This window comes from Ambystoma mexicanum, chromosome 1q, assembly GCF_040938575.1.
Source record: "Ambystoma mexicanum isolate Mex_15411 chromosome 1q, UKY_AmexF1_1, whole genome shotgun sequence".
NCBI lineage: Eukaryota > Metazoa > Chordata > Amphibia > Caudata > Ambystomatidae > Ambystoma > Ambystoma mexicanum.
In genome coordinates, this window is record NC_090922.1 from 867,050,121 (window position 1) to 867,063,311 (window position 13,191).

At 42.6% G+C, this 13,191-nt stretch overlaps 1 protein-coding gene across 2 annotated transcripts in view; it reads left to right on the forward strand.

Annotated features, from left to right (window-relative positions):
- ZBTB41 (zinc finger and BTB domain containing 41) overlaps positions 1–13,191 on the forward strand; it is a 744,921-nt gene that overhangs the window by 318,899 nt on the left and 412,831 nt on the right. The window lies entirely within an intron of this gene.

Genomic DNA, 13,191 nt, shown 5'->3' on the forward strand with positions numbered 1-13,191 from the left:
CTGAAGGTCAGGCAATTAGACTTAACAGCACACACCTGAAGGAGGCTGAGAGGCTTAAAAAGCTCCCTCGGGTACAGGCCATTAGGAGTGGTTGTGCTTGGAGGAGTAGTAGCAGCTGTAGCAGCAGCAGCCGAAGTAGCTGGGGCAGGGGAATGTGGCAGAAGAAAGCACGTTGCTGGCAGAAGCGGAAGTGGCAGGAAAGAAAGGACATTAGGATTTTCCATCAGCTTATTCCAGTTACTAGTCCTGAGTTGGTCCTTTTACCCCAAAGTCTGGGTTGCAGGGGTGGTGCAGCGGAAAGCTTAAGGTTTGAAAGCTTTTCCTCATGTGAACCTGATTGCAGAGCCTTTGCAGCGAGAAGCGCCCAGCAGACCGTGCCCGGAGGCTTGCGTGCTCCAGGGGGTCACAGTGATCCTAACTGTATACCTGTGTGGTGGGACCGAAGGCAACTTGAAGAGAGAAGTGTGTCCGCTCGAGAAAACACATGTAGTACAAGCCCTGCAGCCTGTGAGGGAGGCCGAGGAGCCGGTAAGTGTTTCCACACGTTCCCAAACCTTCAGGCAGTGCAGACGGGCAAATGTAACCAGTTACTTTTCACTCGTGAGGGAGTAAAATTGAATGAAGCTGACCGGTGCATGTCAGACAATGGAGTGCAACAATTGTAGCATGTAGATAAATATGCTTTCAGACGTTTTTAAACATTAACGATTATAAAGATAGCTTTAACAACGTCAATAATGGTTGTGTGTACCTAAAGGTAATTCTAACACGAAGACAAAGCCTAAGTAAAGCCCCAATAACATTGTATCCTGTAAAACCAAGCGTTAAACCTCAATATTGTGAACCGAAGACAACAAACAAGCGTTACCTTAAGCCCAGAATTGAACAAGCATTGGCCTCAGCCAAAAGAAGCTACAGTAAAGATTTCTGTGGGGATTACTGTTGGTGCCAGAGGAAAAGGGGCTAAAATAACATACCTAAGGGTAGAGCTTGTAAATGAATGACTGTGGTGTAAAAGAAACAACAATTAGTCGTGAACTCACATTGACAAAGTTAATATAGGTTTAATTAGAAATTGTTGGTTGATGGCTTGACAAACGACAAGAGTGGTTGAAAAGTGGCCCTAGAAGAAAGTTGGTGTTAAGAAGAGAAAGAGACATTGCTGGTCTAGCAGAATTAAACGGACACTGGTATGAATCTTGTCTTGTTAACAAGTTGTGAAGATTTGTTTAAAGCTGTTTAAAGTTGAAGTGTTAAATATTGGAAGCATCAGTGGAACTGAAACTTCAGAAGCATTCAAAATGTAAACGCTGTGAAGCAGAGAAGTGAAAACTGCATGGTGAATCTTTGAAGGAGTTAGGTCTGGCAGGAGAGTGAACCAGACAGAAATGGGAGTAGAAGACCGGGTGTAAAGTACCCCGGTAGAAGTGAAATGTACTATAGAGTTTTCCTAAACAGAAGAAGTGTTGTGTTTGATAGTGCTAAAAGGGAATCACAGTGAAGAAAGTCATTGGTGTTTATGGTGCTAAGAGAGAAACACAGTGGCATTTCCCAAAGGGAAGATGTTGTTGTATTTCATGGTGCTGAGGGAGAACCACTATGAGGAGAAGCCAATTTCACCCTATTTGTGTTTTGTGAATCAGATAAGTTGCAACAAAGATCACCCTACCCAAAAATCCTTTTTGTACTGTTTAAGGAACTTTGAATTATATATATGTATATATATATTTCTGATGCTTGTTAATCTGCTTAGAATCACATTCTGTGCATATAGTCTGACATCTAGTGGTAATCGCAGTGTATTGCATCTTTCTTTTGAGGATCGAAAGGGGACATCGACATGGGTGTGACTGTAACACTATCCCTAACATGACGTAGTGTACCCAAAATCCCTCATGCATCGAGGTCCCTCAGATTTAGTTTTTCCACTCAACTAGTTGTTCGCCTTATGCGGAGCTCGAAAGAGATATATTGCAAATATAGTTACTTCTTTGTGCCAACAACTGACGGTCTAATGTTTGTCTTACCTCTTCGATGACTACTTTGTGGACCCCTACACCGAAGACATCCTCTGAAAGCCGTTCAGCGGCTGATGCATCGGTCGACCAAGTGGCCTCCGCCCTCCAGTCAGGCCTATGCATTAGGGCGAGTGGGACCCCTGGGTTCATTCTTTCTGAGAATGCATTTCCTTTTCCCCTCTCTTCCCCTTTCTGGTCTGGCTACTGCCTTTCACCTATGCTATGGAGAGGACTCCATTTAAGTTTTGTCCGTCTTGCAATGGAAAATCCCCCTGGAAGGACACCCATCGCAAATGGAATTGGTGCTTACCTCGTGATGACGACTAGCAATCCTATATGTCCTGCAAACTCTTTCGTCCTAAGATGTTAAAAGATAGGCGGACAAAGCGGTGGGCGGTTTACGTGATGCTGGCCGAAAGTCGTTCCCCCGTTGGCATTGTTGCCTCGAGTGATGAGAGCTCTAGCAGCAGCCATGATTTCGATATGGAGGCTATAGACCTTTTGGCAGAGCCGTCCAGTTCCCAGGTCCCCGGCCCCGACCGGCAGGCCACCAGTACTGCTATGGGGAGATCACACCACAGCAACAGTGGCACACCTGCACCACTCAAGGATAAGCATACAACCCCTCGAGCTTCCTCGACAGATACATTGAAGAAGCATCAAATGTCAACGTGCCCACCAAAGACTTTGACGGTGCCTGCTGAACCTCGCAGCCCGGCACCCTCCCTGCATCCGTCTTCTTGGCATTCCACTCACATGGGCATCTCTTCGAAAAAGCACACGAGTGCCGACACGCCATCTAAGAGCTTGTCGGCTCCAAAGGTTTCGGCAGAGCCAGTAACCACAACAACGCTTACAGGCATGTTGAAATCCCTCATACAACTGCCGAAGATACATAAGAGTCTCGCGGCTATTGTTTTGGCAGCAGAATGACCAAAGTGCACACCCTTTCATCTAGACTAGTACTCCGGAGGGACCCAGCCCCTCTCTAAAGGCTTTATCTGAGAAATCCCCTCCCTCTGGAGAGCTTTTCCCTCGTCCAGTGCCTTTCCCTCCTCCAGTTCCCTCTGGTTCATCCCTGTGTACCAGAGTGAGGTTCGAAAAATTACATGGACAAACTGTCACAATTTGTAGACTTTTCAGAAAAGTTAATTACTCCCAAGAGACCTAGGGAGGAGGATTCCTGATCTATTTTATCAAAGCACCAGAAGCTTCCAACCCAAACTCAAACTCACCAAGAAGAAGTATTTGAGTTTTCAATCCTTTTGGGCAGAACACAACTGACCAGTGCCCAGATTGGGGACAGGTTCAGCCAGCAGATGAAGCACCTTGGCTCTCACCCGACCCAGACGTCATTTGACTGGATCCGCCCTCCTCGCCCCTACAGAGGCAGCCATCCCCTATTAACGACCAAATGCCTTTCAATACAATCTTGAAAAGGGCCGCAGACCACTTCCAAATTGCCACGCAGGAAGCTGTTCAGGATTCTGAATTTATTGAGGACATTTTAAGGGGAAAAAAAGCCCACAAGTCTGGCTATCCACCTGCTGAATTCCATTAAGAAGTGCCTTGCACCTTCCTTACTGTCCCCTTCCCTTACAAGGGCTGTCAACCCTCGGGTTGAGAAAATGTTTCGGACCGCAACGTCTGACCCTATGTACATTTGGGGGCATGCCACACCAGACTCCCTGGTTGTTACCACCAACAGGAAAGGGCTGGGGTGCCACTGTCTACTGCAGTGGCTCCCCCTAACAAAGACTGCAAGAAACCCTATGCCCTTTGCAATCGTATCACCACGTATGCAGCATATTCTACAAAAATTGCAAATAGTACTACTCTTCTTGCGAGTTATAGTGATGTGCAGTGAAACCTGCTTCAAGAAGGCCTCCAAGAGGTCTCTGAACCCGGGCAATCACACCTGCTTGCGGTCGTCTCTGAGGGAAGGCAGGTGACCCACAACATCCTTAAAAACATGCTAGACGCTGCTGAGAATGCGGGACGTACTCTGGCACAGGGTACTCTTCTCAAGAGGCACGCCTGGCTAACAAACTCTGGGTTGAAGCCGGAGACTCTGGCCTCTTTCATAAACAAGCCTGTGGAAGAAACTAATTTGTTCAGTAAGGCTGTGCATGACTCCTTGGAAACGGTGAAAAAAGAGCATGAGACAATCAAATCTCTTAACCAAATGATGATAATGGTAATGTGTTATTTATATAGTGCCTTAATCCAAAGCGCTTTACAGAGCACATATTTACATACAATATCACCCAACCGAAATTGCTACTCATTTATCGACCTCGGAAGGATGAAAGGCTGAGTTGGCCTTGCTGGGATTCAAACCTGCGACCTACAGATCACGCTCAGATCCAAACCTTTTCAATAGCGGGAGGTGCAAACTCTTGCCATTTCTTTGGGGAGTAAGTCATTCTCCCAATCTCCAAATGGACAGTATGGCACAGGAGGTACTCCATGGTCCTCCGGACAAGGCTCAACTGGCAACAGCCAATACCAGCAGAGGGGACAACAAAGAGGGAAGGGTAGAGGCAGAAACTCCACCCCAAGAGGCTCCCCGGCCTCTGCATCAAAATGACTCGCCAGTCTGGGTGCCCTCCCACTCCTCCCCGTTTGGGGAATGGTTGTCATTCCTTCACACTTGGGAGGGGGTCACATCAGACCAGTGGGTGCTCAAGACTGTGGGCTACATTGACCCACTGAACATAATTTCGCCAAAACCAAGCTGCATTTGCGCAAAAACAGCAAAATTGGTGCACGGGCTCCTGTGAGCACCATGGCCTTAAAACTGTGTTTTGCAGCAACAAAAAGAAGGCTGCACCGTCATGCCAAGCACACATTGGGCAGGATGGAACAAGGGCACACACTGAGGGAGCGTGCCTTTGTGTTCTTACATGTACAAAAGAAATAGAGTGAAAAGGCAGCACGGCTTTGCTGAAAGCCCAAAATCCCCACTAAAAAGGAACTTTCACCTTCAAAAAACAAAATGCTGCTCTGACGCTATTTCCATCTGTTCTTCCTTAAACCACTGTGATTAATAAGGCCCTGCCATGCCCAGTATATCTCATTATGCTGCATCAAAACCCGGCATGATTTCTGAATGACAGGCCCTGTCAACCCAACTCTGAGAAAAATCAACAACTTCAATTTTACCCGCACGGGAAAACACGTTCATTTCATCAGAAAGTATCAAAGCTCAGTAGTTCAAAGAAACTCCAGCTATCTGAGCCATGTCAATTTCAATGCATCTGTGCTTCAAACAAAACTCCTGCATACAAGTAAATAACTATAGCTGCAAGACAGTGTGGCAATCCATAGGGAGATGCAAAACCAAATTTAAAAAGAAATGCCAGTTTTTCACCACACATGTAAAATGGGCTTTGCAAACTCAAGGAGGAAAATGCCTGTTTTTAAAAGTAAACTGTTGAATGAAAGCCTGCCATTATCTAGCAATGTGAAGGGGTTTGTTGCTCGGGAAAATACACACATGGGTTATTTTATTCAACTAGCTTGTTTAATTCAGGACCAAATATAAGAAAGTAAAACTGTTAAACCATATGGGCTGGATATTGCAAGTTCCAAAAGAAAAATAGGTTTCTGCTTTGGGGGTATGCTACCAACAGGAGGGCCTCTCTCAGCAGATAATAACACCCCAGTGATAATTACCAGATTGGACAGAATCTAGTCTAGTCTGAACCCACTGGCAATAGAATCTCCAGGACAAGGAAGTGTGAAGTGGGGAAGGGGCAATAAACCTTCAATCAGGCTGGAAAACCCCTACCTTGCTGTGGAGGAAATGACAGTTGGTGGCAGCTGAAGAAAGAAAAAAAGTGTCCAGTGACAAAGGACTGCCATTTGCTTCCAAAGACATTTATGAATAAAAATGTAAAGACTTTTATCTCTGCAGCAAGACTTTGTAAAAATGTAAACATTTTGCAGTTTAAAAGTGATTTTATGGGCTTTCATTTAAGACATGGTAGAATTCACTGACCCCTTGGGAATAGAAATGGCAAGGAATCAGGGATTACAAGGAAAGTATCCATGATGCCAATGCAAATTTTTATACTTACATCTCTCATGATAGTCCACACATGTGTATAAAGTTACGGAATTTTAGGCCGAATCGTTCATAATCAAAATTACCAAAATGTATTAGAAGGGCGAAACAATGTCTCACAGATTGCAGAGTTGGAGTGTTATGCTCTACGTAAAATATGTAGTGTGTGTATATTATTTGTTAAGAGATTGCAACTGTATTTTATTTTTCAGTTTACTACAAACTTTTAAAAACAGAAACATTCATATGAAAATGAAAAACACAACATCTTCATTACAACTCGCTTGTTCAAGATTCCAACTAAATTCATTACTTTTCCTTCATTAGTAAATTCCATGTAATGCTTTAGATTGATTCTTCAATGTTCACGTAAGTTAGTCCCTAGAGCACAAAAGTACTCAGCGTTGGTTTATTGCATTTTGAGTTCGATGTTCAATGATTTGTGATTTGTAGAGCATCTCTCACATGAGCTAAGAAATAGATCAGAACGTAAATCAGTTTATTATTCGATCCTTCGAATAGTGCTGACCACCAATCTTCACAGCTCCAAGTCGTTCGCTTTTCAATTCCTTTTCCAAAAGTTAACAATCTTTTTTCTTGTAAGGCAGGGCAGAAAGCTACAAGATGTTTCAAGGTCTCTGTCATTTTTACAAAGCCTACAAGTTAGATGATTTGCTGGTATTTTATATCTTTGTTTTAGTATTTCCTTGGTTTCAAATTGGTTTAACCTGAACCTTAGAAAGACATCACGATAGGTTTTATTAGGGAATATTATTATATAACTTGCAAGCTTATTGTAAGCTCTAGCTTCTATCGGTACAAGTTCCATGCATTTATGTAGAGACCTTTGCTGACAGGTTTCAGGCCAATCCCATTGCCATAGTTTTGACTTAACCTTGTCCGGATTGCTCGATAATGTTTCTTCAGGTGTGTTAAGGATTTCAAGAATCATTTTACAGTTTATTACCCAGAGGTTTTGAATCGATTGATCAGCTATTCCATTGTTCATTTTAAGTATTTGAAATTGTGGAGCGGAGTTCGGATCCATTATTTTACCATAAAGTGACAATGAGTTCCATATGATCTTCGCTGTGATCGATGTTAATCCCAGCTCATAACTTATGCAAGCTTTTGGAACTCCATCTCCCAGGTGTAGGATTTTTTTCCAAAAAAGATGTTTGCATATTTCCCATACCTTTATATGTGCAACCAAATGCAGTTTCCGCACCACGTATTAAAGCTGGTACCACTTTGAGTTTGTAAAAGTCAATGACCGGCTTTAGGCTAAATTTGCCATATTTTTTATTAATAAGCAATCCTTGCGGCGTCAGTTTCTTACTTCTTGCCTTTTTTGCTCTTGCCACCGGTTCATCATTAATGTTTGCACTTATTTTGGCACCAAGATATCTTATTTTGCTTGTTCTTTTTAAGGTATCTGATCCGATCTTCCATTGAAAGTTCACTTTCCGAATTCTTTTTTGACCCTGCATTTTCTTCAATTCAATAATCACAGTTTTTGTGCTGTTGATAACCATGCCATTCTCTTTGATGTATGAGTGCAGGGCCGTTAGTTTTCGTTGTAAGCCGATCTCTGTTAGGTCAATGGAAACAATATTGTCTGCGTAGAGCATCCACTCAAGTTTAATGTTGTTGATTTTTGGCGAGAACGATCTTATGTCATGAAAGGGAGTTCCCACATCTGCAATAAAGAAGGTGAAAAGGACTGCTCCCAGCGGACAGCCCTGTTTCACTCCTTGTTCAGTTTTTATTGCACTTGAGAGTGAACGCTTTCCTTTCTATCCAGGCAAATTCTTATATTGGTATCTGTGTACAGTTGCTTAATCGCACGGATAAGGCCTTCTGGGCAGTGTTTGTTTTTCAATTTTTCCCATAGCCGATTACAATCAACTGCATCAAAAGCATGAGCAAGATCTAAAAATGCTGCAAAGATGGTATTGTTCTTTCTTATTGCTTCCATTTTCAGTGAGTTGATCTTGAATAAATTCAGGTTGCAACCGACACCTTTGATGAATCCTGATTGTCTTGTGTCGAAAGCTCCTGAATTTTTAATCCATGTTGTCCGTTGTTGCTGGAGCTGTGTTGCAAAGATCTTTCCCGCAACATCTAAGAGTGCAATTGGCCTATATAATTTTTAGGGTCCGATCGAATTCCCTTTTTAAAAATCAGAACAATTATGGCACTCTTCCATGACATCGGTATTTGTTTTTTTTTAATGATGATGTTAAAGACTTTTTCAAAAAACTCAGCCCACTCATCCGGGTTTTGTTTTAACATATGGTTTGTTAAACCGTCAGGGCCACATGCCCGCGAAGAACTTAGTCTTTTGATGTTATCCAGAATGTCAGATCTTTCAATGATTATGTTCCAAGGCAGTTCTTCGTCAAACGTAACTTTTTTTGTTTGGTCCTGGCTCTTGAACAGTTCAGTGTAATGTTGGATCAATTGAGCTTCGCTAACCATGTTGCTTAATAGCGCCTCTTGTTGGACTTCAATATTATTTATTAATGTCCAGAAGTCTCTTGTTGTTTTTTTGGATAAGCATTGTTGCATTATCTCAGCATCTTTTTGTAACATTAGACTTCTGTGACTTTTTATCCAGTTATTATAGGATCCCTTGATTTTAAGTATCTCATTTCGATTGTTTTCCTTTTTGTTACTTTTCAAAAAACGTATATTCTTGTAATACACAGTATGTCTACTGCCTTAATTTCCAACGGTTGCTCTTGGAATAAGTGGCGGAAACCTCTTGTGTTCCAGGACCCCACTTCCAATTCTTTCTTTTTTGGCTGCTTTAGGCATTAACTTGATTTGTTAGAGCTCAAAGCGCTTGCCAGCCAGCTCCAATTGTCTGAGTAAGCATTCAAATCTTGTCGTCCAGTTGGTCTGATTCAGATTTTTCCAATTCTTCAAGTGGAACTGTTATCTTGATTTGCTTCATGTTTGACTTAATTTCTCTAACATGGATGTCACATTCTTGTGATTGCCGAATAACAGTTTTTGTCACGATAGTATGCAACACGTTTTCTTTTTCCTTTTGTATCGTGTTTCGGGCCCTGTTTTCTATGATTTGAAGCAGAGCTTGTGTAGATCTTTCTTCAGTCGATGGTTTAGCCATGTGGCAAGTCTCAGGGGTTACTTCAGCTATTTTGAATCCCAGGCGTGTTAAGGCATACTCGTCATCCAAAATTTGATCTTTTTTGTAGTTAAAATGTATATGTAGTATTACTCGATCTGTTTGGGTTTCGTTGGCAAATTTGACTGTTTTAATGTCACTAGATATTATTGATCGCAACTCCAGGATGTGTTGAAATAGAGTAATTACATGTGTCCTGTTCAATATCAGACCATCATTAGCGCTATAACTCCTTTTTAGCTCAATGTAATAATTTCTGCCTTTTTCTTAAAATTTTGCTTCGATTATTTATGTTGTCGGTTTGTGTGAATCATTTCTCCCATTTTCACCATTAGCATTCATTGACTTTTTCCATTCACTTAGTTTAGTAGTTTGATTTGACAATAATTGTTGTCACTTTAGAGGAGATTGTTTCTTCTCTCAGGCCTCTTTCAGATGTTTTCTCATGCTCTCGTGAAACATCGACCCCATTCCGTAGTTTTTTTTCAGTCTTTTTTCTTCCAGTGTTAGAAAACAAGAAGAATCATCAGTTTCTAATATGTGGCCTCTGTTGAATCATGGTACGATGAAGCTATGAGTTCCACTGTTCTTGTCAAACAACCTTTTTTTTTGTTTTTTTATTTGTTTTGGATTTACGTTATCACTTGGTTTATTACAATTTGGTTGCTTGAGCCTTTTCGATCCTCCTTTTTCACCTTCCGACATCTCCTCACTTACACTCTTTTCTGCATCACTTATTCCATACGTTGATAGATTCATTAGCTCAGCTATAGAATCCAAGGAATTCTTGGTTTCAGAAGTAAAATAACTTTCAATTCCATTCACTTCAGATGTTACTTGCGCCTCATCAAAGACTACATTAGCCTATTTTGTCGGTCCTGCTGTCATGACCGTCAAACTTAAAGATTTAAATTTCTCAGGAACTTTCTGGATCCGTTTACGTTAATTTCTTTTTGACAAGTCATGTTTTTTGTTTTTTCTTGCATTTCCCATGTTTTATTCTTGGGCACATCACACTTTCTGATGAATTCTGAGCTTTAATTTCGAAAATCGGATAACTTCCAGAAATCTTCGTGGTTTGCCCCTTTAAAGTATCATGATCTTCTACATTTAGGATTTCGTCATTAGTAGGCTGTTGTATCACAACACTGATAGGTTCTACCTCTTTTGGTGAAGAAGTACTTTTCATTTATTTGTAGATTGGGCACTTCCTCTACAGATACTATTCCTGGTCCTTTACAAAGTGTGGATTTGGCACAAGAATCCAGATTAATAGTTGTTTCCGCCTTTTTTTTGGTCATACCAAATTCAGATCTGCCGTAGGCACCTTTCCCATATGTGCATTTTGTTTTGATGAATTCAAGTGGGAAGGACCGGGCAACTCCAGAGAGTTCATATTCAACAGACTGCATCCCACAGTTACCTGGTATATCAGTAGAGGCTTTTTCAGACACTTTTTGACCAGGACAAAGTTCTGGAGCACTATTCCTGTAGTCCTGAATGCTAGTGAATCTTCCACACTCATGGTTAGTCTGTTGTGACTTTTTCAAAATCAGTAATGCTTCTCGCGCAACCTCAGCAAGAAGTCATTTATCTTCAGCTGAGTTCCGTAGATGTTCTCTGAATAGCGCATTGGACGCTTCCAATGAGAGCAGGTCTTTATGTGATTGAAATTTCATTTCTCGCATTTCCAAGTCAATATTTGCCATTTTTGTGTTTAACATTGCTAACAGGGTATTCTGATCCCTGTAGCTCTCATTAAATTGTTTGTACATTTTAGAGAAAGGGGCTGTAGCTATTGTCACCGCAAGTGAGATTTTTGGCACCAGCTCAGCGAACAACTTTTCTATTGATACATTTGTTCAGTTGTTAGTAGGCTTTGTTGTCTTTTGGCTTATCCCTCTTCTCACTTTAGGGAATGATCTTTCCACAAAGGATGAATCAGAGGAATTCTCGTCAGAAGATGTTTCCACATCACCATCCTCGTGTTGGTGCTTTATGTTGGTGGAATTAAGAGTCACTTTTGCCCCTTTCTGTGAATTATGGAAATCTTCGGGTAATCTTTTTTCTGTGAGTTCAATATATCATTTTGAGGGTTCACATCCAGGCGCCTCCTCTTAGCTGTGCCAGAAATTAGGCATTTCGCTCTTTCTTTCGATTGGGTTGTATTGGATCTCTCATGTGACTTTCCCCCATTCTTTTGTGGATTAAATTCACTGTTGTTGTCACTAATTGAACTGGAGATTCTGGCCATTCTTCCAGATTGCAGTTTACTGTTGAGTGTCGCCAGGTCCAGAGTAGTTGATCGGCAACAGCCAGTGATGACCTTTTATTATCAGCAATCGGAGTTTCCTCAAGCAATCCATTAGTTGTTGCCTCCTTAAGGGGACAGAATTGATCATTAGGTTCTACAGAACAGCAATCAGGTGTTATTGCTTCTTGTGCTGTTGGTTTGTCACCCAGAGGTATTTGGAAATCAGATGGATTGAGTGGATCATCATTCACCCCCATTTGCTTTGCTCCTTTCACATTTTCTATGATAGGGTTGGGGGCATTGCCACATAAGGGGCCATCTTGCATAGGCAGCTCTTGGTTGACCCCTAGTCTGGACTCCACTTGTTTGGACGAACCAGGCAGAGGTATTTGTTCTAATGTTGCTCTTTCCGCAGTAGGCCTCCATCCTGCCCCACAGTCACACGCCTTTTGCGTTGCATTCTCAAACAACGCTTCAGGACTCCCCGTGAGATCCTGTATATGAGCGGGGACTTCATTGGGCATATTCGGCCTTTCCTTCCCTTCCGCTCAAATGGTCATATGCTCATTAGGCAGGGCATTAGATGGTGCAGCCACCTCAACATCACTCCCGACCAGACTCCCACCGGCTAAAACTGCCAGGGAGTCACGGGGAGAGCCCGATCCGTCTTGCTCCTCCTCCAGTTTGAATACTGCAGCAGGAGTCACCGACTTCCATTCTGGCTGCAACGTCGCGGCCGCACCCTCGCCCGGGCACACAGCCATCTGGTCAAGACAACACCCCTACATCTCCGTTTGATGGAATATCCCGATCTACCTCCTCTCGCCCGACGGATCCTCCCGCCTTCACCACAGGTAAGGGGATTTGGAATGGATTGTTTTGATTTAAAGTTGTATTTGCGGTTTTTGGAGGGGTTAATTTTGTTGCATCATTGGGACACGACTCACTGCTGTTAAGTGAGGAGCGCCGTGTCCGCTTAGCAGGGAAAGCGTGAGGACACAGTGTTTCATGAATAGGCATGACCTCCAGCCCCCCCCTGTAAGTGTTGCTGCTCAATCGCAGAATTGCATCGTCTATGATGTAGGCGCGTCTGTGGGTAAACAGTTAAAGTAGACGATGGACGAGCAGTTCTGCAAGCTCCAATTGTCCTGTTATTTGTTGTCATCTTGAAATTTAGAATAGGAGTACGTGGGGGGAGACAGCCATGGGCGTAATAGGGGGATACAAAGTATCCATAGTGGTGTTAACTTCCTTCCGCCTCACCCTGCCTCACCCCACGCGTCGGGGTGCAATGTTTTATGGTGAACTCCGCCTCTGCTTCAATGGAAATGGTAAACAGACTGTAGATGGTGCAGCTCCTCCAGTATTATCAACACCACCCAGATTTCAAATGTATAAATGTACCATTTGGGGGTAAATCGGATTTTAGCTAAAATAACTGTGGGAGGTTTTTTGAACATTGTAAACTGGCATTATAAATCTACCCTCCTGCTTTGAAATCCAACCAGTTGAGAGCGAAGCGGAGACTTGCGCCCCTGACCAATCCCATGGGTTAGAGGTGTGCTTAGCTAAGCCTGCCCAGCCATATACTTTGATGATGTCACTATGCATTATAAATAGGAGTCCCTGACAAGACTCTACACACACTCTTCCTCATTTTCCTGTGCTGCGTTTCTGTTCCATTCATCCTGCTGAG